We start from the raw sequence: 27,943 nt of genomic DNA on the forward strand, positions 1-27,943 counted from the left end.
ATGCTGACGCCAAGAGGAACTATATCGCCATCATCGCCACAATCAGTCCAAACGGCATCAATGTTATCGATAGGTAATTTGACTAAGAAATATCCTAAATGCAGCCCTTAAGGTGAAGACATATAGAGACGCCTGGAGGATGGCTACGAAGAATCGTTTTCCTCAAGATGGACTAGGAGGGAAGGTGGACGACGTGGCCTTAAATCGCTTTAAAACGATCTAATTTGAAGAGAACTTATTAGCTTGACGGTTTAGTCCTACCTCAGTAGGTTATAGAGAGAAAAAACTCCTGTGAGGATCGCGAAATGCGAAAGTCAACTCTCGACCGAATTGCCATTTAGACCTCATGCTTGGGTTAGAAATTGTTGGTGCTGTTGAGAACGAAGAACTATTCCCCTCTCACATTTGAAAAGATGCCCAATGCTTATTTGCTGGACTAAAGTGGTGCGGCACATTTTCAGATAATCGAACAGATCTGTCGTCACAACCAAAAGGGCCGTGTATAAATATACCCTCCCGCAGTGCATTTACTAGATGAATTCTGGAAAAGAGTTTAATAATTTACCATGTAGGTCTCCATGCGTATGCCAAACGACCTGTAGTCGGTAGTTTCAAAAGGTGTATGGGTTCAACGGAGATAGCAGCCGTGAGAACATGTGCTAACGCATACGTGCGTTAGGAAGGACGACTGAATCATGGATGTAATGCGGTGACCTACTCCGCCTAAAAGACTTATTATTTAGTAATAGGTCTAGAGAGTTACTCAATTCGGCAATATAATGATGCAGCTTCGTCCTACGCGTTTTTAAAACAACAAAAACGTTGCTAATTTCCACAATAACATTTAACACAACGATGGCACGAAACATCGAAACTTCCGTCTAATCGGTGATTATGAAAGGTTCATACGCAAGTCTGTAACGACGAATTTTCAGATTTATGCCGCGATAATGGCCCGACTTTGAGGGCGATTAAATCGAGAAAAAGTCGTAGGCTTAAGGCCCCTATTTAGAATTACTTCTGTTTTTAGTTCGTGGACTGCGCACCGCCCTTCAGGTCGTTCCAGATGATAATCCATAGATGACGGTCCGTATTATCCCGAAGGTTTTCCATTGATGCGTTTTCCTATTACGCAATTTATCCGCTACACTGTATATATCGATTTATTCTCGGTATAGTGGATCATCGTGGCTCGAGGTATTTTCGATTTAGGATCGCAGAGCGCTCCACGGTTGCCTTGCGCCGAGCCCAGTAGTCGAGTAGTTCGATCGATCATCATGTTGGCTTTTTGGAAATTGGCGGGAACCATCATCAGCACCCACCATAAAATGATTAAGGCCCAATTGCACAGGTAAGTCTTTAAGCTGTGCTGCATCAAAGCTTCGGCTTGCTCGAGTCCGACCAACGGAGGCAACAGTTTCGTCGCCGATTAACGGGCTCGCGCTCAAGCTTAAGTCGGGCATGTCTTAAACTTCCCTGGCACGGCGCAGGCTCAAAGGTGCTCCATTTTCTAACCGATGGTTTTGGGCAGCCAAATCGGACGCAAGTAATCGCAACTTTTTCGATTTTCCAGCGAGTGATGGAAAAAGTCGCCCGGCACGTGACGTCAGAAAAGCCAGGGGTGAATTAAAGTCGAAAAACAAAATTAGCCCTTTCGGTTAATGCAGCACGTTAAAGCGGAGAGTGCGTTACCTCGGAGCCTTTCGGCGTTCGGTGTGCCGTTCAGTTTCCTTGCAAGCTGGTTTCCAGAGAAACCAGGGGTCTGGCGAATTTCCAGACCAAAGTTTAGATCGTCCCGACAGATACTACGAGAATTTGCAGTTAAAGTTTAGACCGGCACATTAATAATTTGGCACGAAGTCTCTCGATTTTGCCGATTTGAGGATCTCATAATGGGAGGCGGTTCGCGAATGTGCAAAACATAAAGTGCCGTATTTTGCAACATAAAGCGCACTTTAACATAAAGAAACAAAGAGAGACAAAATATAAACTCGTATTTAAGTTCACATACATATTTTATAAACATATCCAGACGCACACAATATATCATTCTTGTACATATTTCAGAAGTTCTCTCACAACAGCGCCAGCCTTTCCGAGAAACTTTTGAAATATCACATGGATATATCTTCCCAAGGCATGACACAATATCTCTTCAAAAGTTTCGCAATTCTGGCAAAATATAGTCCTTGTAAATTCGAAAAAGAGTTGTGTGTGTGTGTGTGTGTGTGTGTGTATCAATTGTATGGTTTGGTAAAGTTTATATTTCTTTGTGAAAAATATCGCGATTATAAACTTCCCAGAAACAAAATTCCTAATGGCGATCGAAGAGCGCAATCCTGCATAATTCCTGCTTATTCGTCGAACTGAAATGTCAAGCAAGCCTTAATACCCCATTAGGGTGAACGCCAACTAGCTGAAGGGACATGCACAAAAGACACAAAGCTGGGGAGCAGCTTTGACGACGCCAATAATATACGAGTATTTTTGTTTGAGTCAAGCAAGGGTTCGTTATTTTCTATAAATCCTGAGTCCTTTAAGCTTCTGTTATTATTATTTTTTTCTTGCTTTAGTAACCTAATTTCAGCGAAAACTGAAAACTTAAATAAAAGCCTTGTTACGGATGCGAATGCCTTTGAGTCCCTTAAAGTTTCGAATGCTCATCTTCGAATGGTGGTTTCTTAAATCCATGTTATGAAAGTACGGTGTGGCCCCGGCAAACACGGTGCTCTTCTATTTTCCTATTTTCTCTCGAAAAAGTTTCAGTTCAGTAATTCCTCAAAATGAAACATAAGGCATTAAACTCGTATCTACTTGAAATGTGGAAGGCGAAAATATCTAGGCTCACATTATGCAATGCTCATACTTATGTAAATTAGAGAGCATAATGGCGCTTCCTCGTGGTCCCCAGGTTCCTAATGTGGAGCTTTCAGACGTTGTTAAGATTCCACTAACGTGGCCTGTGACTAAACTATACGGTAAAACTCGGCCATAACGAACCTTCAAGGGACTTGGCCTCTCGTCCGTTACACGCAGAGATTCGCTACAGGCGACCGAGGGAAAAGGCTTGTTGATTCAAAATTTCTATGCTAACCAAACGCCAAATTATAGAATTTCTGATTCTAGTATTTACTACCTATTTAGGTATACAGGGTGAGTCGGGAGGATCGTGCCAAACTTCAGGAATACATGAAAAATAAATGTAAAAAAACTCAAATGTTGTTATCCGATTTTCGTTTGTTTACAAGTTATAGCGCAAATAAAATTAAAACATAAAATTTAAAAAAATTATAAATTTCATAAAAAATTCCATAAATTGACGTTTGGATATCATAAGTAAATGTTCAAAAATATCTCCATTAACTTCTAAACATTTTCGGCTTCGTCTATGAAGAGCATTCGTTGCGCTCCTGATTGCTTCACGTCTTTCTTTAATAGCAGCTGCAGCATTTCTAATGCGTTAAATTAGTGCATCTTGACTGTCCACTTTCACTCTTTACACTTCAGTTTTAACCCCACAAACAATAGTCTAGTGGTGTGAGGTCTGGAGACCTTGGAGGCCAACTAATAGGGCCACCACGACCAACCCAACGTCCAGGAAACGTTTCGTCTGAATGTTGCTTAACCTTTAAGTTTTAATTTTATTTACGCTATAACTTGTAAACAAACGAAAATCGGATGACAACATTTGAGTTTTTTTACATTTACCTTTCATGTACTCCTGAAGTTTGGCACGATCCGCCCGTCTCACCCTGTATATTAAATAAGAAAAAAAACAAAAATTGGAAAAAAACGACAAAAACCTTAAATAAAATCGAAATTTAGGTAGAAAAAAAGGTGCGTAATTTGGCTCCGTTCCTTGCAGTTCTCCAGCACCAACTTCAGTTATGCTGTTTGGCGAAAGATCTGTCGCAGTCAAAAGGTCTTAATTTTCTGGACGAGTCATTTTTACATAATGCGTCACGATCTTCAAAGCAGAGAAACCCCATTGAGCTGTGCAGATTAAAACTCCATCATTCCTGTCAACTTCCTCCTCATCACTCGAACCGTTTCCATATTGCTGATTAGCCGTTGTTTGAACAATGTCAATATCATCAGGAAATTCTGCAGTTTCCACGTGTTCATCAATCATGTCACATTCACTTAAGTTAATTTCTTCAAAATCAGAAATGTGCTGGTGTTTCGGCTCATCCGCTTAAATCTTCAGCAGCTCACTCACAGCGGCATCTCCCGATGGTTCGTCATGATCGAGCTTAATGTTCCAGAAAATGATAAATATGATTTGTTAAAACCGATTATTTGTTACATCCGGGTTTGTTATAACCGGATAAAAATACATTAGCTCCGTAAAAACTTGGGTGGGATTTTTTTGTTCACTGGTTATAACCGAGTGCTCATTACAGCACTTATTCGTTACAGCCGAGTTCTACTGTATAATCAAAATATGAATATTGAGGCGAACATTATACAGAACGTTTCTTTGTGGATTTTTTTGCTTGCTACGTTGGAAATCACCTAAAAGTTACATAAAAAAAATGACGAAGGTAAAATTAATCTCAATTTATTAATTAATTCCATCTTATGCTTTCCGATTCAATATTCGATTTAACAGTGATGGTCGAATTGTTGTTCTTTCGGAAGCGGGATATTGTATCGGCAAAATAGTCTTTTCTGGATCTTATCGTTGTAGGGCTGTTGAGATTCTTGATCATGGGTGATGTTTAGACCCGAGTGATATAGTTATGTCGATCGGTACTAGAAGTTCGACTAAAATGCACGAATGGGTGCTCAGACTGGTGGTTGATTTGACGATACACTCAAAAAAATCAAGCAGTATTTGATAGCGTATCTTATACCTGCTCTCCTATCTCTCTCTATCTCTCTCTTTTTCTCTCTTTCTAGACCATTACGTAGAAATTTAGAAAAGCAATTAATTTGAAAAAAAATCTAAAACGAACGTAAAATAAAGAATGAGGATAAAGAACCACACTATTCTTGTGACATATTGCAACCGCATGAAAGGAGTGTTCCGTGGAAAAAAGGAACAAAATGCAATTCACAAAAGTAAGCACAAAAAGTGAACAACAATGCATTGTCTACAACAGGAGCAAACTCAAGAAGTCTCACACGGGTAAACCAAACTCAGACCCGCTTCCAACGGTGCTTTACATGTGCCGATTTCAGAAGTATTTACAGTGACTGGCAACTTTGGACCTCGCCTTATTTATCGCATTGAGTCGATTTGTTTAACCTATTTGGTTAGTTCAACCTCCAACCATTCGAAGACTATACCCACGAGAACTACATGTCCTCCATTACCTCTTTGTACGTCATTCAATAAACCTTCATCAATCACCCCTTTCCTGAGTCTGATGGAATACTCATGTATCATGTCCTATTACTGTAGGTACATATAGTGGAAATTCTGGTAAATTTACCTGTAACACGTCCGTTACATGGATTACAGGGTTTGTCACAGAAATGTTACTAGGCCGTTAATAGCATTTTTGTTCTTGAAATATATTACCAGGTTACCGGTAACATTCCTGTTTTACCGTGAGGATGATGGATGTGCAGCGTGTATATTTTCGTTAAATTTCCAGTTCTTGCGCATGTTCTGCTAACAAAAATCCAAGACGAAGAGCTACCACTTGTTTGCCTTGTCTAACGTCTTAAAAAGCGCAAGCTCGAAAATTTTTAATTGTTGCTAAACCACATTTCAGTTCAGGTTGTCGAACTTTTAGAACCGAATTTCTATAAAACGTTCACATATTTAAGCGAGAGAAGAACCGTTACTTCGTACATTTGACATAAAATCACCTGTCACCTGCAAAAGAGCTTAGCAATTCCATATCGATAAACAACTTGCATTTTGGCACATAAACAGTACCAAGCGGCGCGTGACGGTGGTACTGAATAGCGAAAAACTGAAATTTGCTATCCTGAACGGCACATACATTCACGCAGGAAAGTAGGTATTTTATGACTGGTACTGTACCTTGTCAGATGGTAAATTAGATACGTTGATATATGCGATGAATATTTTCCCTTAAGATGATGCTCGTTGCAAGTGTAAAATATGTATCACAAGCCAGAAACTAGTACTGGCTTCTTTCCATGATAATCAATAATATCTTCAGTTAAATAATCCATAATAGTCCATACGGAAAGACTATAGGTACCACCTGGTGATCCGCAGACGAACATTAGCAGACGGGCCAAGGTTCCAAGAGTAAATCAAAAACATTTAACGGTCTGCAACAGGTGACTTTATCAGTTGTAAATAACAGTAAACATGACCGGGCACAAAAGGATTATGTTTCCTATTATAATTTTACATGGTAAAATGACGGCCGTCGTAATTTAAGGTGTTAGTTTGTGGTACTCTGTGGTATTAGCGGGTTCGTAAATCGGTGCGGGGCTGACAGCGGCGTAGGCACGGTTTTTTTCAATGAGTCCGTATGAAATACGTGTAATGAAGGTGAATGGTTAAAAGCTAGAAATAAAGTTTTGCTTGTCAATAGGATTATAATCTTCTACTGGAAGTTCTACATGCCATCTTCCATTAACAAGCCTTAGCGCATTAAGAATAGGCTACGGGGTAGAGATTGAGTACGCAAGATTGTCAGGTGCAGTCGAGAAAGTGTTACGTTTCGTTACATTCACCATTCAAACTCCATATATCAACGAGGTGATGACAGAAATATTGACAAAAAGGCGGATCAGGGTGGAGAAGGAACTTCTTCCTAGCTCAATAGGTGTTGAGTACCCTGAAATGTCCTTGGAAGAACGTCTAGGTAGTTCATTCGAGGAAAGAGTGAGCAACATGGAAAGTTCTGGAGCAGCAGTTAGCCTCCTCTCCGACATGTTTACGCAAAAATCATTGACTGTCTTCAGGCGAAATTCTCGAATCCAGGGATTAAGACGTTTTTTAGAAGTGACATCAAAATGGTTTAGAAATGATCAAACAACCCTGCTACGAGCAGTGTCCGCACATATCATTTCGACGTGATTCCTCAGGAGAGCTCCTCTTACCTCAGAGCCCGACACCTGGTTCCCAGCTAAATTCCATAAATCAATGAAGGGGTAACTGCAGTCATTACAATTACCATTTCCAGTTATTTGCTGATGCTACTAACCGGAAGTGGTAGAAACACATCAGGAGGAGGGTCAATATCCTTTATTTCCTTATTCAATTTCGGATGAAAGGAGGACAAGCACGAACTGTACTAAGACCACATTCTAGCCTAGCATACCATTCGTGGTTGACTGATCGTCAACATTAAGGAGCAGAAGCAGGAAGAGGAAGGTATTTTTTCTCTAGGAGTACCGACCGATATCAAGCATAGAAAAAATTTTGGACGAAATTCACCCCCCCCCCCCCCCCCTCCCCATTTTGAATGAAATCTGACATACTAGCTTTTATCAATTTTCTAAATCTTCAGTTTCAAAAACAGTCTTTGAACGGAGAGTTCTGGAAATCTTGGTCACGAACTGCCACAAAATGCTTTTCGGGATAGAAATTTCTAACCCGTTAATGTAGACTGGACCAATTTTCCACCAGTGAAATGATTAAATGTGCAGCAGAATAGGGTCAACACCGCCTAGTACAAACTTTTGTTTTGGATAAACCCCGAGGGACCAGGAACAATCTGCATGTACCATGAGTTACACGAAAGTCGAGGACGTAACTCCCTCACCAATTTGACCCACATCTTGAGTGGTTGAGGGTCGACTCGTCGAATTTCAAGGGTCAGGTATCAAAATAAGGTTGTGCATGATTTGGTATTCTGGGGTACCCATACAGTAATTTTCGCGGTAAATGATTCCGCGAATTTCACCTAATTGGAATTCGGAAGAATCGACGAGGAAGCGAAAGGATTCATCCTCATGCTTTGAATATGTGAACGTGGGAAAAATCAAGCTTTAATTGGGTAAAGTTATTTGAGACAGTAATGATTTCTACTTCGGAGAGATTTAAGTCAAAGTGGTCGTTAAAGAAATGATTACTTCGTCATGCAGCCAGGAGACTGAGTCTGCACATGCATTTCCAGGAGTCGAGACTAGTCCGATATAGGCGGGATGAGGTCAGCAGAGAATTAATCATACAACTTTATGACTGAAACTTAACTCTCATCCGTAAATTTCTTGAAAAGTGGTGTCATCCGACGAGATCAAAAATTTCCTTTGACAGAACGAAGATTCGCTCATTCTCAACTCCTCCACAATCATTTTTATTGAAATAACTGAGAGTTCTAGATTTGACAATCTCACATGGAGAGTGTGATTGATAATAATAAAGACGAGTTTTATCAACAACCTTAAGGAACCATCGTGTATTCGCAAAAAAGAATATTACGCAGGAATTGCCTGCTCGGATCATTCCCTTACACTCCAATAAACGAAAACGTCAGGGAACGGGATCAACCGGTCGATACAATCCAGCTCCATTTTAGTATGAAATTGAATTCTCCACCGAATTTGATCGAGATAGTTTGACTTGCTATTTTGCCAGGTTTTAGTTACTTACAATTTACGGGAATCAATTCGCGAACGGTCTCTTTGGATCAGCAAAGTTTCCACTGTCGCACCTCATGCAGAAAATGCTTTTCTCTGGCGTTCTAAAGGCAATTTTAAGGTCTTAAGCTTAAGAAGAAATTATTCTAACAGCCAAGCATTCACTTGATTAACGGTCGAGGCCATCACTCATGTCTTTGAGGCTCACGCATCGAGAGTTGCGTCAATCCCAGACTAGCGCCACGTAGTGATGTTGCAACTGGTTTATGTTACCGAGAGGACCTTTCTTCGCCCGATTTTCGTGTAAGATAACCTATAGGAAATAATGTTGGCAATTCTCCATAAATTAGTAGTTTTATTACAGCTGGCGGTCGAAAGTGCGTGTTGGACGAAAGAATGGGTCTACCGAACAGAAAGATCCTTATCGCTTGAATTATGGATAATAACCTTCGGCAACGATAAGCGAAGAGTGCTCAATTGTATAGAAATGTCTGAATTGAACGGAAAAGCCGCGGGGGAATCTTTGCTGTTAGATTTTGATTTTTGTCGTTATCTAGTCGACACACTTCCTTGATTAACTATCAGGACTATTGGGTCATTCGGCGAATGGAAATGCAGCGAATGAGGGCCAAATCGGGGAGGGTCCGAAAATGGCGTGAATCCCAGCGCCCTGCTGCTGGGTGCGATTCGGGTCGGCGTTCAAGTTCAGTTTTGGACGAGGCGAGCTCGGATCTCGAAAATACAATAGCTCCAGGTACTCCACGAAATCACGAACTGAAATTGAAATTATTAGTTTTTAACACTGGCGGTTTCTAAAAGGGCTTTCACATATTACGAGTATATTCGAGTGCAGTTTATTATTATTTTATATGCAATGAAGAGCAGAATATTTTCCGAGTATAAACTTATAAGACGACAAAACGCTGGAATTCGTATGTGGCATACAAGCGAGAGGAGACTATATCTTCGAAAAATTCCAATTTTCCTAGCAATAAACACAGCCGCACATTTCCCATTTCCCCTGGAAATTTCTTCGAGAGCGACGCACTAGCTGGGGCAAAATTTAAATATCTGGCCCGTTTATGTGTTCATATCCGTTTTCGTTGCCGTTCATTTATTGTGGTTACGAGCATGAGTCAGAGAACGAATTTTATAAAATCGGCTCAATTTTGCCAGATAGAAAGTGTCGCCCGGCTTATTGGCATACTTGTCATGCTTTTCTCTATTCCTAGTCCCTCTCAATACTCCACGAAATTAGAGACCTCGGCCGGGCAAGTTCCGAGTCATTCATCAGCAAGATGATTCTAGCAAAAAAAAACCTAATATCTATCCTAAGCCGGGAAGTCTTCCCTCCATTTATACACCTCAACTAAAGAAACAGCATCAGCCATCAGACTCGAAGCATTCCAGGCACGTAGGGTACAAAATTTAACACTGCACGTCAGAATTTCGAAGCCCGTATATTATTTTATTAGTTCTCCTTAGGTGAACTCTTGGAATTTGGAATATATTTGGAATAAGCACGTAGGACGTAGCGTTTTATATATTATTAGGCAAAACCTTTGAACGAGATTGGAATGTTTCTCGGGGGTAATCAGATGTGCAGTCATATTAAATTGTCGGATTAATATTTTGTATCTGGCTGAAAGAGAGGCTGGTGAGCTTTTCAACATAGAATCATCATCAAAGGCATTGTTTATTCCGATCTAAGTCGGAGTTATGTAACGTTGAGATCTAAGTTAAGATCGATGGCTTCAATATCCAACTCGCCTTATCTGAGATGTCAATTTCTCATTGTGTAATAACAGCGTAGATTTTATTATTATTATTTTTTTCATTGCTTAATGATGCAATTCTGAGACTTCTTCGAACATCCACGGACACAACGGGCACAACTTGACTTTAATATTTATCTCATCGCCGCTTAAATCGGCGCAATCGTGAACGGTGTTACTTGACACAATCGACGGAACGCTGCGTTACGTGTTGTTTGTGCAAAATTGCAACTAATCATTCATCTTTCGTCGTATACGAAAATTCCCCGGGCAGGACAATCTATCTCTCAGGCTCAGCTTCGTGTTCGTTTCAGGTCGGGAGATGTCCTATTTTGATCTGATAAAATTTTGAACTTCGCGTCTAAATGACTAAGGCACTTGGCGGTCAGCAAGCCAACCGTGACCGCGGTATAGAATTGAAGAACACGAAAATAGGCTCAAACCGTTTCCACATCTTAGTTATTGTATGCGATGCGCTTCTAATTTGCATATCCATTACAGTCATTGCGGAAGAGGAAAATTACGGGTCCGCGGCTGGATTTAGTTTTTAAGCTGCCCGACGGGCTCGGCCTGACAATGAAAAGGGTCAAAAACCGCATGGTGTAGCGCAACAATATCACGATCGGGGACTTGAAAAATCCAGCCGTGGCAGTGAATTACTAGATAAATTCACTCAAAAAATCGCTTTTAGATTGATTCGGTTCGACCGAAAATAAATCGAAATTTTCACTAAATTAACAATTCAAACAAAAGCCATTCGAAATTCAATAGGTTAACGTCGAAATGGGCAAGATTTAAGGCAGCTCCTGGAAGAAGGCATTTCCAGAAACGCTGCTGCCGGAGTGTGCGAGCCGAACCGGTCCGGCAACGTGTAGGTACTCGGAGGGAATTTGGCAAAGACGCGATTAATACTCGACTTTAAATCTGCAGTAATCCAATTGAGGTCACACTCCGGGTTTTTCGAATTTCAAGAGAAAAGTGTTCACAGCCGAAAAGGCGCTCGCAGCTTTCGAGGAGGTACTCGAAATATTGAATTCTAACCGACCGAACCCAAACTAACGTAAATACTAAAGTAAACGTAATATATCTTCTTGGTGTCATCTGTTGGAGACTTCAAACAAAGAACCATAAATCAGGAGGTTTTTTGGCGCACTGAGGCAACTTCAGCGAAATTTTTTAAGAAGATTTCGAAAAGAAGCCCAGAAAAGGCCTGATACATTTTGAAACTGGCGACCTCCTAAACGCAAATAGTAAAGTCGACTTAATCGGAATCTTTAAGTAGAAATCTAGGGCTAAGAAATTTCACTTCAATAAACTGAGGCGAGAATGGCCGTTTGCGTCTAAAGAGGGCACAGCGACGTACCATCGCTTGAAGAAACGACTTCTGGAGAGCAATGACACCGTGTGCTCGTGTCACCTGGAAATCGTTCAAATAAATATTGAGCTAGAAGAGGTTTCCGTTAATTCATGATGAAATTTACCTAATCTAATTACCTATCGGCAACGGGAGGGGATCAAGGAGATCTCAAATATAAGTCGAAATAACCGAGGTATGTCCCAGATAAATTCACCGTTGAACTGTTGCCGATGCTAGATTTTGGTGGTAGTGGCGTAAACGCGTGTATAAAGTAGCTGAGAAGGTCCAGAAATGATTCATGCACAGAATCTAATGTAAAAATTTATTTCTCAAATTGATATGTTCTTTTCCCCTTGCTTTATACTTATCGTGTCTAATCTGTTCGTTTCTCGAATAGATCGGATACGATAAGTATAAAGCTGCTAGTCTTTCCGCAGAAGTTTACGACATATTCCAAATGAAACCTGAATTTGTGCAGATATGTGCTTAATGGATGTCGGGGGATTTTCATCAATTATCTCCTGTGAAGCTCGAACGGCGCCCTTCTGTGCTGATAGTTGCCCGTCCACTTCCCTTCTTTATGTAAAATGCTTCCTGTTTCACGAAAATACTTCGCTTTCTTTCCAAGCGTACTCTTAAGCTCTTCATAACTCCGTTGACTGCCGCGACGGGAAAGGGTTTACTTTCTGGCCTTTGCGAAACTAAGTTTCTAACAAGACACACCACTATTAAGTGGTCACTACTGGCTTCATTTTCGTTGGAAAGGCCCTTTTTGTCACCGAAAAAACGACTAAATTAAATATATAAAAAAAATATAAAAAAATTAAATTCGTTCAGTCTTTTGGAAAATGATGGAAGTTATTATTAGTTTTTAGTTTCTGTGTTGAACTAAAGGTTTCTTTAGGCCTGTTGAAACGGGATCGCGGGTTAAAGAAATTTAGGCCCATTTGGTCAAGATAGTATTTTTGTAAAATCGCGACCGCTTGTGTTTATTTTTTAATCGGACTTAAATTCTGCCTTCAAAAGTTCGTGCGGGCTAAGACAACATTATTATTAAAAATTAAAATTAAAAAATTAACAATTTTTGAATAATTTATTTTTCTTCTTAAAATCCTTAATTCTTGCACCATTAAGTATAGTAATAATATTTCGAGGCCTCATATAATCTCTTTAATGTAAGATTATGCTTTATTGTGCATGATTTAAAAGGCGATAACTGAACACCAACTGGCAAAAAGAAGATTTTCCCGAAGGGGCTACAATTTTTTCTAAACTTAATAGAACATCTATTACCTGCTGACAGTGCTTCCGTGACATAAAAAAGCTTTAGTGTATTACAAAAACAAAAAACCAATACAGTTCCACTACTTCTCAGACTATCCGTTTTTTACGTTTTCACAGACCTTTTTTGTTATTTTTTAATATCGATCTAAACAAACTTTTTACACTTATCCTTCAAAAACCATAAAATGGCCTTCCAGGTCGTAAAAGACGCGTGTAAGTAGTATATTTTGCAGGATGAATGTCCATTTACGTTGATTTTAAACATTTTCCACTCTCATTGAGGGTATATTTTAAACTCATAAACAACCAGCGATGTCATGTTCCTGTACACACTTAAACGTATTTAAACATATCATTCCCGAAAGCCCATTTCCACGAGCAATCGTTCATAAAATCTGCAATTCAAAGCAGTTTACACGTACCCAATTAGAAGTAAATCGCTTACGAAATCGGTCGGGTAAAACTTGGCTTACGCGCCCGCCATAATCGGGGAATTCATCAACTTAACGACACAAATCTCCGCCAAAACGGGCAGGAAATTAAAATCCGACTGTATATTTCGCATGTTTGTAGCAGCAATTCTGTATTTTCGTTCATTCGTTGCCGCGTCGAACACATTTTTTCCACGTAATTTAATTAAAGCTTCTACGACAGCGGCATATGCTCCACTATCTAACAAACAACCCAACAAAGGACATTGCTAATTTGCATACAGTTCGAAATTCCTCAATTATTCCCCTCGTGACAAAAGCAGAAAACACCCTGTAGCAAATAACCGACAAAAAATCTCAGTATGAGCAGACGGTCTATTCTTCGACTCTCAAAAATTTGCATAGGCGAATGCGAAATCCGTTAGGCAAAGGGTTTAAGATTTGCATACGTACAACCCTTTTGATTTTTTTAGGGATGCAACTTGACTGCCGTTCACACGCTCCATAGGGATGCATCTTGCAACCCCTTAGGGCTGGCAGGTAAAAAAATGATGAGTAGCTTTGTTAATTTTCACTTTTCTACTGTGAAGGGCTTGTTTAGTGCTTGTGCAGGCAGTGGAATGTGTGGTGTTTGCGCCCCTAAGAGATAGTGACAGTCTTCGATGTTCGGTCATCGATTTTAACTGAAATAATTTCTGTCGAGAATCACTGGTCTGCGTGGAGTGTCATGGTAACAGTATCACGAGCAATAATTTTATAATTGTAACGTAATGTATTTGTGCTGTAATTGCGATATGTTTGTAGGATATCTTAAGTTGCAAATTGCGCTTAATTGAAGTAATTGCGTGCAATTTGAAATTATAATAAAACGGCAGGGCAAGGTTGCGTAGTTGAGCTCACACGAATGTTTTAAAATTCTGAATTAAACTTTAATCAAGCTGATATGTGTGTGTGTGTGTGTGTGAGTATGTGTGAGTGTATGTGTGAGTGTATTCGTGAGTGTGTGTGTGTGCGTGTGTGTGTATGATAATAATTGAAGGGTCGAGTGAAGAGATCGGATAATTTTTTTTACGTTCGGAAATTGATAAAAACTGATTCAAGCGAGAAAAAAAGGGGCCCGCTAGTTGCAGCTTTTTTGCGCTAAAACGGGTCACAAACTAAAATATGTTTGGCTAAACTGGGGTTCGGCAGAGCTTCTAATAAAATCTTTAGAAAAAAATTTTAAATGGACGGAAAATGAAAATGAAAAATATTAAAACAATTTAATTTCGTTAGTTACAACCTCAGTGAACGAGGAATAAAAAACGAACATAAATGTTTTTTTTTTATAGATAGAATTTGCTATAGAAAAACTTCATAAGCAATACTCAAAATATTTCTTTATTTTTTATTGTCTCTCATTACTGTTGTCGAGCGCTTCTTAACTCAGTTGCTGACGGTTGTCCAGGTTTTGCATGACGCACGTGCAGGAGGTACGCAGTCATTACCTACTGACAATCTTGCACCAAAATTTCGCTCAGTCATCAGCTCACATTCAAAACGTCAGTTAAAATCGCCTGGATTTCGGTGGTGTTCGGACCGAATGACGCGAAACGAGAAATTTTTATGACTTAATGCCAGTTAAATAAATTAATTAACTTTGCCTGAAATTTGAGGATTTGCCGTCAAACCCTTCAATTATTAAACGCACATGCTTCGACTACCTATGCAGGAACGTTACGGATAAATATAAAGGGTGCCGTTGGGAGATTACTGAAATTTCGGGAATTTTCGACACGAGTAGTGAAAATTGCGGCAGAATACTTCAATAAATAAAAATAAACATTACAGCAAACTGTTCTGAAAATACTGACTGTAATTGCACCTGAAACACCAGTGTCATGAACGTTAAAAAACGCGTTAACTCCGGTTCATTTCTGATCGGATCATACACCATTCCTTTTTATATTTGACCCTTAGAACCACATCTACGCTCAGCTACATTCAAATTTCGTAATAATCGCAATGCGCTATAACTTTTCATCTGTTGGTCGACCTCCAGAAATTTTCCCTCCGATTGGGGGCACATTCTCCCAGATTATTCCCATGACTATAATGCTCTGAGTTTTCCAACCAGTCGTTATTTCAAAATCATAAAAAATCCACGAAAAAGTTAGAGCAAAGACGGAATATCGCTTAGTTTCGTGAAAGTTATTTTCCAGGTGACGGTGCATTGATACAGCGGCCGTTAGTCACTTGCGCTGGCGCCTAACAGCAATTGGTCCGCCCTCAGAGACCGGATCCTGGTAACTGACCTCAAAAATAACTTGAATGAATAGAAAGAAGTGAGCTAATGGTGTGCTTTTAGTTAATCGCTTCTACGGAAAGTAGCCGCATGGAAAAATTACTGAGGCATTAATCGTTCGATGCTAAGGACCAAATTATTAATGTGCGTGTTATATTTGCCCTCAAACTAACCTCCGGAGAAACCACGATTCTTACCAATACCCAGGCTTAATTTCACCTTTTCTATGCAAAATAGCTCGCAGTTAAAATTGACGGGGTATTAATAATCCGACCTTACAGGATAAGGAAAATATTATTCTATTGGCGAACTTCTCGGCTTTTTGATTCGTATGGAAGTCGCGTCACACATAACCGGAACTCATCTGAAATACGTCGCCGCAGATTAATTTTCACGGCAGTTTAAATACCTCAATCTAACGATACACCGGTGTAAACAGTGTTTAATGCATAAATATGTCATTTTTATCAGGTTGGTTTTCAACTGCATACAGAGCGTCAGTTTTACGAGGAGGAACGAAAGCAGCCTATAAAAGCGTTAAAAAGTAAGAGCTACGAGATGTCCCTAAAGTGCGCAGTGCCATAAAGTGGTCTTGTGCACGGTGTCTTTACTGGTATTTTATTTCATGCTTTGGTTCCTTTTAATTCCTTCTTGTACCTTAGGAATATGGCTGGTCTTCAAGTGCAGGTATTTCATAGTGAACCTTTGCCATTTGCACGAGTCGATTGAAAAAAAATCGATGATTTAAGGGTATCGTTCCACAGTTCTATAAACCGAGCCGCTGCTGTCCATCGACTGAGAACTGACATTTTTCTGCTCACGATGCACATTCGCGTGTCGATATCTCCCTGCGAAAATTTAGGGACACGTTTCGACGGTTTTGTTCACTACAAATTTTCTCACAGTTATCGATACAACATATCGACGACAACGTATCGCTTGCAACTTGTTAAGAGAATCTAAAACCGCACGTCATTTTCAACGTACATAAATCTATCATTGATGTATTGGGCCAAAAACGGCAAACCCCAAAGTGCCCCGATCAGCAGTAAATATGCAAACAGCACTATTAAAAGCCATAAACACGAAAGTGGCACAAAAGGCCATCGATCAACATCATTCCTCGGTGCAGGAGCGCACATTCATTTACACATGCGGTGGCTGATCTATCAAACATTTTTCATCGGTGCATTGTGGCTCGTAACTCATCCGAAAACACGAAATGTACAGGAAATGCAGGTGTCGGAGGAAGGACGTGTGTTGATTCCCAGATAACTCCTTTTTTTATGCCGCACGTATATATCGAACGTGGAACTACACTAACGTAACGTCGGAATTGCTGGAATATTAATGGGAGCATTGTTTTACCCGGTCTTAACTTTAAGCTTTCAGCATACCTTACTTTCATATCACAACAACAGACATCCGCCTTATATTTCCAATAAGCCACTTGTGCCCATCAAATTTGATGATACACTCGCAATATTGTATATTCACCGTCTCCCTCCCTCCACGTTCTGCCATCCCCCTCGGTCCCCAGCCTACATTTCAGACACAAAACTCCATACAAGGTTGTTCGGCCCGCTCGCCCCGGCCCTGGCAATACTACACACATGAACAACATGTATGGCGTTCGACATGTGCCCCCCTCGGCTCCCCCCACCCCCGCATATGAGTGCGTGTGTGGCATACACGGGGCGTAGCCATGGCGACGGGGGTAAAAGGGGGACGGCAGCGATCATCCCTGAGCTGCATCGATAACTGTGCTTTGTCGGTGGAAGCTGGGGGTGAAGTAAGTGCCTATTTCGTTGGGTGATCTATGTCAAGTTTTGAAGACAAATTCATATGTAGGTGCATATGAACGAATGATACCACGATCGAAGGCACATGAAAAGGGCCGAAGTGAATGAGTCGGCCAAATTAGCGGAGAGTCCGTCACGTCGTTATTTTAATGGAGACTAATTCGCGGCAGTCATTTCGCATTCTGAATGGAAAATGTTGGCCAGTGACGGTGCGATTTCCCGAAGGAATGCGACTCAAATTATACACAGGGTGTCCGTTTCCGCAGCTTAACCGCGAGCGTCCACGGAAGTCTGACGATTTTCGGAGTTAGTCGAAAAAACTTAAATTTTGAAAAAGACGTTTTTGCTTTCGTGTCAGCGCACTTCCAAGTGATTAACGCTTCGTCATTCCAATCTCCTCTTCCAGGCGCGGTGACGTCATATTTGAAATTCCACGTTTCCGTCCGTCCAACTGTCAAAAATCTCACTATGAAACAAAAGCGCAAATGCTATTTCCGAGGCATTTTTCGAAAAACAGACCTTTTTGTATATCCGCCGAACTGCAAGAGTGAATCTCGACACGAGCAACGAGAGACTAAATTCGAAAATATGAAAATCCTTGACGGGACTCTTGAGAAACAAGAGAGTTGATGATGATCGTCAAAATACGAAACGTCGGATTTCAAATGCGACGTCGCCACGTTGGTCAAGAGGGGGCGTTGGAACGGTGAGGCGTCGGTGGTTTTGTAACACGTCGCGAAATTAATTTCTACTGCAGTGGGGCAATTAACAGAAACAGTAAAAAATAATGATAATTTTAAAGCATCTAGCACTTCTGATACAACAGAGGTGAAAATAGGACTTTACAACGAACAGCCGGCAGAACGGCGGACTTGTTGCAACCGGTCCTAAATTGGGGAAACGTAAATGATCCTAAGCGAGGCACAAGCCAATTAATTTAACGTTAGCATCTGGTTTACAATCTTAAATTACCGAAATTACGAATGTAATCTGGATTGGTATTTCATAAAGTATATAGTGTATATAATATATATATATATATATATATATATATATATAATGTATATAATAAAGTGTATAAGAAAGCTTTTTAAATCACGCGACACACATTGCAAATGACGCCACGCAGAGGAGATAAAAAATATTTTGTCATACTTACAGCCATTTTGTTGAATTTGGAGAGCAAAGGAATAGCAAAACGCCTTTTTCTTTAAATTTATATTTAAGGAAATTGCGTTGAGCAATTTCAAAATTGCCGGACGATCCTTAGTTCGATGTTAAAATTTAGGATTTTCTGTGTCCTGCAACGGATCCACCGGCAACCACGACATCCCTTGCGCATCAAGGAGCTCCCAGTAAATCAAGGACAGGACTGGATCTTCGTGCCGGCGGTTGGTCTGTCCAACCTGCCGCGTTCGTCAAATTTTCGTCGCTTTTGGCAGCGCCTAGAAAGCAATATGGTTTCTGTCCTCAATTTAAAAGATTTATATACCCATCTTTTTCAGCATTCACCCTCGCCATTTATCAGGTATGTTCCATATACCTGCGTCTAAATAAGAACGTTTCAGAATTTTGTCACAGATTGAATAATAAATATTTTCTGAGTCGCAGTCCTATGGGAAATCATATTTTTACCGGCCAACATTCCCGATTTATCGAAATGTGCTTTTTATACACGCAAATTGCACAATATTTTTTTTTGTTGCACATTCATCGGTATTACAATTTATTGACGCTTTTAGGCGTCAAGAAGTCAGTCAGTTCTCAGACTTACTGGAATTGAAATTTCTAATAACGTTTCTCTAGTCACCACACATGCATCATAAAGAGCCTTTTGAGCACACTGCAGCGTGCAATAATCCTCGATTATGATGTGTGCATGATAAAAAGTCCCTTATGCCTTATATGTCAATGTTAATTTGCTGTTTGATTTTTAACCAGTCGACTTTTTGTATAAAAATATCCCTGAAACGTTCCATTAGGGAGAGGTACGTTGATACAATTTGGAAATGGCGCTGGACCCGTTTTTCGCAACTCCCAAATTTTTACGGTAAGTACCATTTTCGGGGATGCACACACCTATTTTTTTTTAATTTGCAAAATGGAGACTGTTTGGGACCTAAAACGTTTGGAAAAGTAAACGGAGGACTGACCTCAAGGTAATTTTTGTGCTCAATACCAACTGAGACGTCATAACGTGTGTACTCTTGGAATTAGCAATTGTGGCAATTTTGAACTAAATGTGATTTCAAATTTAGGAGCTGCAAAAGACATTTTAGGAGCCGTTTTTAGGGTTCGGTGGGACACCGCACGTCCCTCTAACTGAGCATTTTCGAGCGTACGCTTATGCGAAATATCTCTCTTAAAATTATACAGGAAAACTTCGTGTGGCGTATTAACGTTTAGTTAATTAGCAATCTCTATACGTATATAGAAGGATGAATTTATGCAAAAAACATTGCTATTAGACGTGTAAAAGTTTACGCTAAAAAATGTCCCTCAAAACACATTTGTACGTGTCCCAACTGGTACAAACGTTTCAAGCGACTCGTTTGATTAGCAATAAAATCGCTCCAAACGAGATCCCTAGATAAGTTTATTAAATTTACTGCTTGATTGTTTAACTGAAAGTGTGCAATTATCCATTTTAAAAGTAGTTCCGCTCGTTGTTTTTTTCTTAAAAATAACGCGAAGGATCCAGCGAGATCTATAAAAATCAGCTGGGAAAATGAGTACCATTGAATGGCCGGCAAAGTCTCCCGATATGGTGCCGTTCGATTTCTTCCTTTCGGGCACGCAAAAACTGTAGTTTTCGAAAGTCAACAACAAACTTATAACCGGAATGGCATTCGTGTATTTATTGCTTTTGATGTAAAACTATGAAAACAATGAGTTTTTGGCTAGAAGATTTGAGACTATTTAAATAGTTCTGAAGCTTCACGGGTTGATGTTTCGGTTTGTGACTTTCTTCTCAGCACATAAACCATACTCAAGTAAAATAGGTATTTTTTGTCTGAAGAATGATCTCTCTGTGTTACATGTGTGCGACAATGCCATTTGAGCTGCTCAGTGTGAATTTCTCCATACTTTAAATTACTCACTACGACACGGACCGTTCGGAAGTGAAGATGAACCACTTTTTTAAAAACATTTTTCAAGTTCTTCTATGGCGATTTTACAACATGGAAGATAATTAAACCCAGAACCATGACGGGCAACAAAATCCCCTCCCAACAAAATAAATGAACATTTATTACAAAATAAACTCCCCGATTACTAACTTTCACTTATTACTCCAACTTCTACACTCGCCCAGTTCATTAAACTCCGTAATATGCTGAAAGTCGAGAATGAGCCGAACTCCGAGACTGGGTCACGGTCTAGTTTACACTTCCTCCCAGTTCGGCTTTAATTTTAAAACGGGAGAGAAACTCATCTCTTAAAAACAGTGGTGGGGATTCATGAATGAACCGGGTTGGAGGCTGGGGGTTGGGGCATCCCCCGGTCCTCATTCGGGCTGGAGCACTAACGAACTTCATCGTCTGCTTTCGGGCCGTTCGCTGTTTTCTTATTATGACTCGAAAATGCTTTCTGCTCGTTACGATATCTTAGAGGAATTATAATTTGCTTGGGGTAGGTCGAGGGTAGCTGTTACGAATGTGTGTTAGTGGAGATTTGACTGAAAATCGAGAGTTCCTGGATTAACGTCATTCATCTAACGACGGGGCTGCGATGCGATAAAAGAATGTTACATCGGACTGGTTTTTTCTCTTCGATGTACCAAAGTGCATTAGAAAATAACCTGAGTGATTAAATGATCCGAGGGGGCATATTACTTCCGTGATCTCATCATCAAAGTGATTAGAGGTGGTACTATGGTCAATGGTATTAAACGGAAAAAGTAACGGAACTGCGACACACTACAATCTCCTAATTAAAGAAGGCATCTTGTCTTCAAGACATTCCGGAACCATCTGCCTCTACCGTTTATTTAACGATCCAAATATAAGTAAAAGACATAATGGATTATGACGTCGTCAAGGAAAGACGGTAAAGGAAATGAGGAATGATATATTTTTAGTTTTCGTTAATGGACCTACAGTTGGCCTTAGCAGTCTTTATTGAATTATTTAACAGGTGTATTATAAGTAGCTGTCGACCCATTTATGCAGTTATCTACCTTCGGCATCGACGAAAACAACCAACATGGTTGTATGATAGTGTAAGTTAACGCCATAAAAGTTTTAAATTTATTTGAATGTTAATAAAGAATTTTAACATTAAATTTAGCATTAAAGCCTGGCTCTACAGTAGCATAAATTTTTACCTTATATTTACCCTGTGTCAGCTTTTACGCCTGTTATTGAATTTCATTCAAATTAATGATATTTTTCTTTCGATCGGGGCAAATAAAACACTTAAAAAGTCGGCCAGCAACATAAAAGCAAACATCCGATCAAACAGCAGCTACCTGCCCTTAATTGTGTCAACCCTTCGTGCGCCCTTAAACAAACAGCCTCCGAATCGTATCCGTTCCCCTCAATTTCATGTCATTTCGATATCCTTTACAACTGTTTAACCTCTAGTAACCCAAGTCTCTGATGTTTTATTATTGAGGGCTAGGGCCTGATGACGGGATTAGTTAAGTTAGTTGAAGCTAACTAATCTAGTTAATTTCAAGTTAGAACTCTGCGTTTTGACTTATGTATTTTCTAATGTGTTACGGCTTTCGTTAGCTGTGCAATGGAGTAGTAAAATTGCCGAATGCCTGCAGAGGCGGGTATTCGCGAGTGTAGGATTGCGTTCGCAGATTAGTTTAAACTTATTTAAATAATTTAAACAATTTTAATAATGCACGTATGTAGGCGCAAAGGAAGTGAAACGACGCCACAAATGAGCATCGTCCGCTGGAAGAAAAAACTGTCCAAGAAACGACCAGATCATGGAACTTCCAAACTCGGTGAGGGTGGTTCGTTTCATTCAGCGAATCAACAACTTGTCCTGTAGATCAAGAAAAAAATCGTATCTATCGTAGCACTAGATGTACCTCTAAAGCGACGGAGGTCAGGAAATCGTCAATCTCTAGATTTCTACAGAGAGAGAGAGAGAGAGAGAGAGAGAGAGAGAGAGAGAGAAGCTGTTTCCAAACTATTTTAGGCCTGTTCAAAATTCCCGGCCAATGGATTTTTAGTCCCGAATTAATTTCCGCAGGTCGTCCTCCAAAAGGAACATCATGACCATTTGTCCTTTGATGAAATATTGTTCACTAATGAAGTAACATTCCCAAGAAGAGATACATATGTGCCATTGGAGAAACAACAATTCTCATTTAATAATAGAACATCACGGTAAAAATAAATTTTCCATTAATGTGTAGCGTGAGATTTTGGAAGATACAATTCTGGCACCGGATGGACTTTCGGCTTGAGCTTCTTGAGAGACGACTTACCTCTACTTATGGAGGATTTTCCTCTAGCCTGAAGACTTGATGTTTTTGGTTCATACCAGATAGTCACCACGACTTTCCTACTTAAACCCACTAGGTTTCTTTATTGGAGATTTTTGGAGTCAAAAAGAAAAATTCTCGATAACTTTAGGGCACCGTCCAGATTGCATGAATGCAAAACCATCTAGAACTTCTATAATTTTCGATGCACGAGTTATTAACGCACGAGTGACATTCAAGGAGAAGTTTCATTAGCCATCAGTGTTTATGACATGTTTACGTATATAATCCTTGAGTCAACGTCAGAAACGAAATTGGGGCCAGTAGGCATAGTTATTTGATAACAGATAATGCGTTACAATACATACTGTTTGGTATTTTGTCATATATAATGCAATGAGACCTCGTGTTTTATCAGATAAGTTTTATCTGTGAGTACGAAATCATTGCTGCTTATCAAAAGCACGATAAACTGGCAAAATGAGAAAAATCACGAGAGCTTTAGCGTGACATTTTTTTTGTCTGTTGTTGAGTGCTTTTACTTTTCAAAATAACGATTAAATTGGTATAGAGACAATATTTATCAGATCAAACATGAGATAGATTTATAATGTTTATACACACGTCTACACTTATACGCAGCCTACATGCCTTTTCTGTATGTGTCTTGCACAGTTTTGTGCAGAATTCCTCACTGCGAGCCAACCGAGGTCCTGTAACGTGACGCGAATTATCCAAAAATACATTTTCTAACGACATTCGCAAATTATTTTTTTCTAATCTTGCTACTGGACCGAAGTGACCATCGTTGTTGTTGGTCCCATGGGCGAGTGTCTTAATAAACGACCGCGCACGATTTCATTTCATGAGCAGTTGCGAAATTCGGCCCGTTTAATCACAGGATTCGATTACGAAAACCGATCGTGCTACTTTTCATAATTGGGAAAAATGACTTAGTTGCAACTTACAAATGTAAATACTTTTTACCCATAATCAATGTACATATACGAGGTTTTCGTAAAAATTCAAACTGTTATGCAACGCAAGTTGAATTATTACACTATACTATGCAGGGCGTCCCGAAAATATACTTTAACGCGTGGTGGAGGACATCAGTACAAACTCTTTTCCTTAATAAACACGTGCCCACAAAAATACGTTAAGTTCTCATCAGAGGAACTTGTCGATATGCATCGATGGATCGGAAGAGGATGTCCTGCAGCCAGGCCCGCGCGTTCTCCTGACCTCAACACCCTGGATTTTTCCCTTTGCAATTAACTCAAATATCCGGTCTACGACTGTTTGTAATGGGGAAGAATTGTCAGCAAGAATGATGGCCAGTTGAACAAGTCTAGAAGCTATTTCCGGAATATTCCATAGGGTTCGCGAGTCAATAGAGCTTTCAAAATGGTTGACATTTTCAACAATTACTCTAAGCCATCGCTTATTTACCAACCAAACAACACCCAACGCGAACGAAAAGTGATTGCGATGACCAAAACAATGTTGCCCATTTTCTGCCCAAGTGGCCCATTTGCGAGCACATTTTTATTTAAGAAAAAAGATCGTCTTGATGTCTCGCACCGCCCGTTCGAACTAGTCGGTATATTTTTCGGACACCCTGTATGCTATATATTTTGTATGTATATTTTGTGTTTTCGCTCAGAATTTCTTAGTCGATATTTTTACTGCCGCTTTCGCTACGGGCCTGGATTATTTTTTCAATTTTCAATGCAAGTTACTCGTTTTAGCCAGTCCTAGGTTCGAGCACGAAATTCAATATGCAAATATCCCAACTCACCCTTCGGCCTACATGAAAAAGCCAGGTAGTGAAACAAATTTTTATAACGGCTTTCGACGGGCTAATATTAAATCTGGGTGTCTAGGAAGGAAACCCTTTTAACCACCAGACAAGAAATATATGATATAAACCATGGTCGGATGGATAAGAAAAATGCGTGTTATTATGGATGCACAATAGCAGGTTTGCCGAAGAGATTTGTGCGCTTTTGTGCAACCCTTTCAGGGGGATGATGCGCCCGTATGGGTCGATTTTTTTAAAGGTTTATGCAAATAATTATTCGGAATTATCAGGCGGAAACGCATAAAACATGTACCCGAAAAGGGCTGATCGATATACGTACGGAAAATATTACTTGGAGTTCGATCCCGATTTAACCCCATCGAGAGTTTAGCAGCCCGCGTATTTCACACCATTTCTTATAGCCCCTCGTCCATATGGGCGCACATAAATCAGGAATGTGTGTTTGTGAATATTCATTCGAGAGATTGCTTTGTGAAAAATCGAGCGAATACACGCTTCGCCGCCGGTAACGAAGATTTATAGGTAGTTTTTGAAGAATTTAATGAGTTGAATCGAGAGCATAAATTTTCTTTGCCATTTATTTTTTAAATAACATTTTCAATATGTGAATGCGGGTAATGAACATATTAGATCCCCATTTAATAATTTCTTTATCGACAAGTTCGAATAAATTTCAAAGATAGAGGAGTGACATACCCGAATGTGATATCGTTCTCGTGTTCTCTGGAACTCAGCGGTTCTCAAACTGTCATTTTATTTGTTCAGAAAATCCGTTCACGTGAGCAAAGATCGATTTTAACCAGCCAAGAGAAGCTTGCAGAAGGATCAATAGAATTAAGGTGAATCAACAGCAAGAATTGCTTTATGTGAACAGAATTGAATTTCGTAAATGTTTCACTTGTGAAGTCAGTGTCAGTGGTCTCCCGTGCGTGTAGATTTGCTGGGAAAGGCTTTACCATACATATCATTCAACGAGCTGTCATACTGATGCAGTCAAGTACAGCTTTATACTTTTAGAAAGTACTTGATATGCAAATGGATTACTTTGAAAAGTAAATGCTCGAATTAACTTTTGTGCACGCAATCAATGTGTTCTGTACATTTGAGGCGTCTTGTTAGTTTAAACTTTTACTTTGCCTAAGAAAAATATAACCCGAACTCACTTCCAAACCTTTAAAAAGCAGAATTAAAGGATAACAAAATTACATTAAAAATACAGAATTTGGTAGGACGAATGTGTGCTACCACGTCTTTAATGATGGTCACAGAATGAAATGAAAGGACGCTTACTTTGTTACTGAGAAAGGTGCCATTATCAAATGATTGTTAGGTCAATGAAAGTTTACAAATTTTACTTGATCGCAGATTCTATTAAGTAAAATTTTTCTCATGTTTATCAAACATAGGTAACACTTGGTTATTTATGCTTGAACAAGAGGTCAAACCTGGCATACATAAAAATAAACTAAACACTAACAAATAGCACTTAGAGTAATCACTAACACAGATAATAAACTTTTAAACAGGGCATGTTTAAGTAGGTACAATGATCAAATACCAATCACTTACCATAAATAAACCTTTTAAAATGATGAAATAACTCGTCAAAAACTGTCATTAGTGAACGATTGGGACGATAAATTTTCAGAGTCTCACATATTTCACATACTCACATTCCATACACTTTTGTTTCGTTCATTCTTCATTTTAGCAATAATTTTTTCTTGAGTTTTTAGGACAGTGGCAGAGTTGTCCCCAATCGTTAACTTGGGTTTCGCCCAAATCCTTATTTAAGGGCGGATTTTATTCTCGGTTTATTTTAACTAAAGATAATGTGCAATTCGCCCATTTCAACAGTGAGTGCAAGGCATCATTCCCAAACGAAATTTTAAAAAAATTGTTTGCAATAAAGCTCGACTTGACATCAAGTTTTTTCACTTAATTTGACGATTGAAAGAAATTTATTAAAAATCTCTCAATTGAGCATTTTGGTTTAGTAACTTTAGGCTGATGCAGGTGAGTTTAAGTTCTAAGAGGTCAAAAATTACCATTTAACCATCAACTTTCATCATTTTTTTTATCTACTAACTCTCCTAAAAATAATAATCTAGCACCGCTAATGAAAAGCTAAAAAAAAAAACGTCACTCACAATCATAATATCCTCATGACGAGCTTTTCTTTCTCTAACTCATTACCCTTTACAAAAGCAGCAAGTATGTTGACTAGATAACCGCGAATCAGTAAAGCTCTCCCTAAGCTTGACCTACAAACTTTTCGCTCACACGTAATGTATTGCTCCTTGCGAGCTTTAGACAATACTTCCTCTAACACCGTTTCAATATTAGTATTATGAAGGCAAGTTAGTCAAGCAACTAATTGAACAGCACAATTTGGCAGCACTGCGAGAGTTTGACAACGATCGTCATTGACGTTTCCCGAATCACTTCGTACATATTTCAAATGGATCAATCAAAAACAAAATGTCTGACATCAGCTGACACCTGTCAAAGAATAATATTCTGTAACATTCCATGGAATGAAATCAGAGTAAAATTGATTTCACATTCGAAACGGTTAATTTCCAATTTAATGTTAGAGCAATAATAATTGACGTGTTTGAATGAACTTCGTTTGATATACGGATCTTGCATCAAATACGTAAAATAGCCGCTATTGTATGCAATGCAAATCTCTAATATAGTTTAAAAATGATTCTTAGATGACAAAATGACACCCCGTATGTAGGGAACGTGTTCGACGGGTTCCATCCAACAACTAGAAATATTGCTAGATAAATAGCGAATCCGGTTGCAAATCCGAGCTCTTAATAACATTTTCTCCTTGACTGTGTTTTCACATTTTTTAAATAGCAGATGTGAAAACTGGATCTAGAACGATACAGACAGATGGATTTTCGAAATTATCCAAATCTGCCGCCTGTATAATATAAATGATTGTACATTTTTGAATACCGCTCGGCAAGATCCACGCAACGGTCGAAGACCATTTCGATTTTGACAGTTAAAGGAACTTAAGAGAGCTTCGAAGCTCTCAAATTTGACAACTGACAATAAATCTGGTCACGGTCTCGAAGTGCAAAATTCTACTTCAGAAAGCATCTTTACACGTTTCGAGTAGCTAACGGTAAATAAGGGGGATGGGCGAGACCCTTAATCGGGTGTCCCTGTGTATCAAAATGTACTCTCGTCGACTACTAGGGC

At 39.5% G+C, this 27,943-nt stretch overlaps 1 long non-coding RNA gene across 1 annotated transcript in view; it reads left to right on the forward strand.

Moving 5' to 3' along the window:
- Window positions 1-1,227: 1,227 nt before the first annotated feature.
- LOC136346668 (uncharacterized) overlaps window positions 1,228-27,943 on the forward strand; it is a 37,762-nt gene continuing 11,046 nt past the window's right edge. Inside the window, exon 1 of the long non-coding RNA XR_010733340.1 lies at window positions 1,228-1,351. This is a non-coding gene — a long non-coding RNA (uncharacterized lncRNA). The remainder of the gene's footprint in view (window positions 1,352-27,943) is intronic.

Source organism: Euwallacea fornicatus, chromosome 24 (genome assembly GCF_040115645.1).
Source record: "Euwallacea fornicatus isolate EFF26 chromosome 24, ASM4011564v1, whole genome shotgun sequence".
In the NCBI taxonomy this organism is placed as follows: Eukaryota; Metazoa; Arthropoda; class Insecta; order Coleoptera; family Curculionidae; genus Euwallacea; species Euwallacea fornicatus.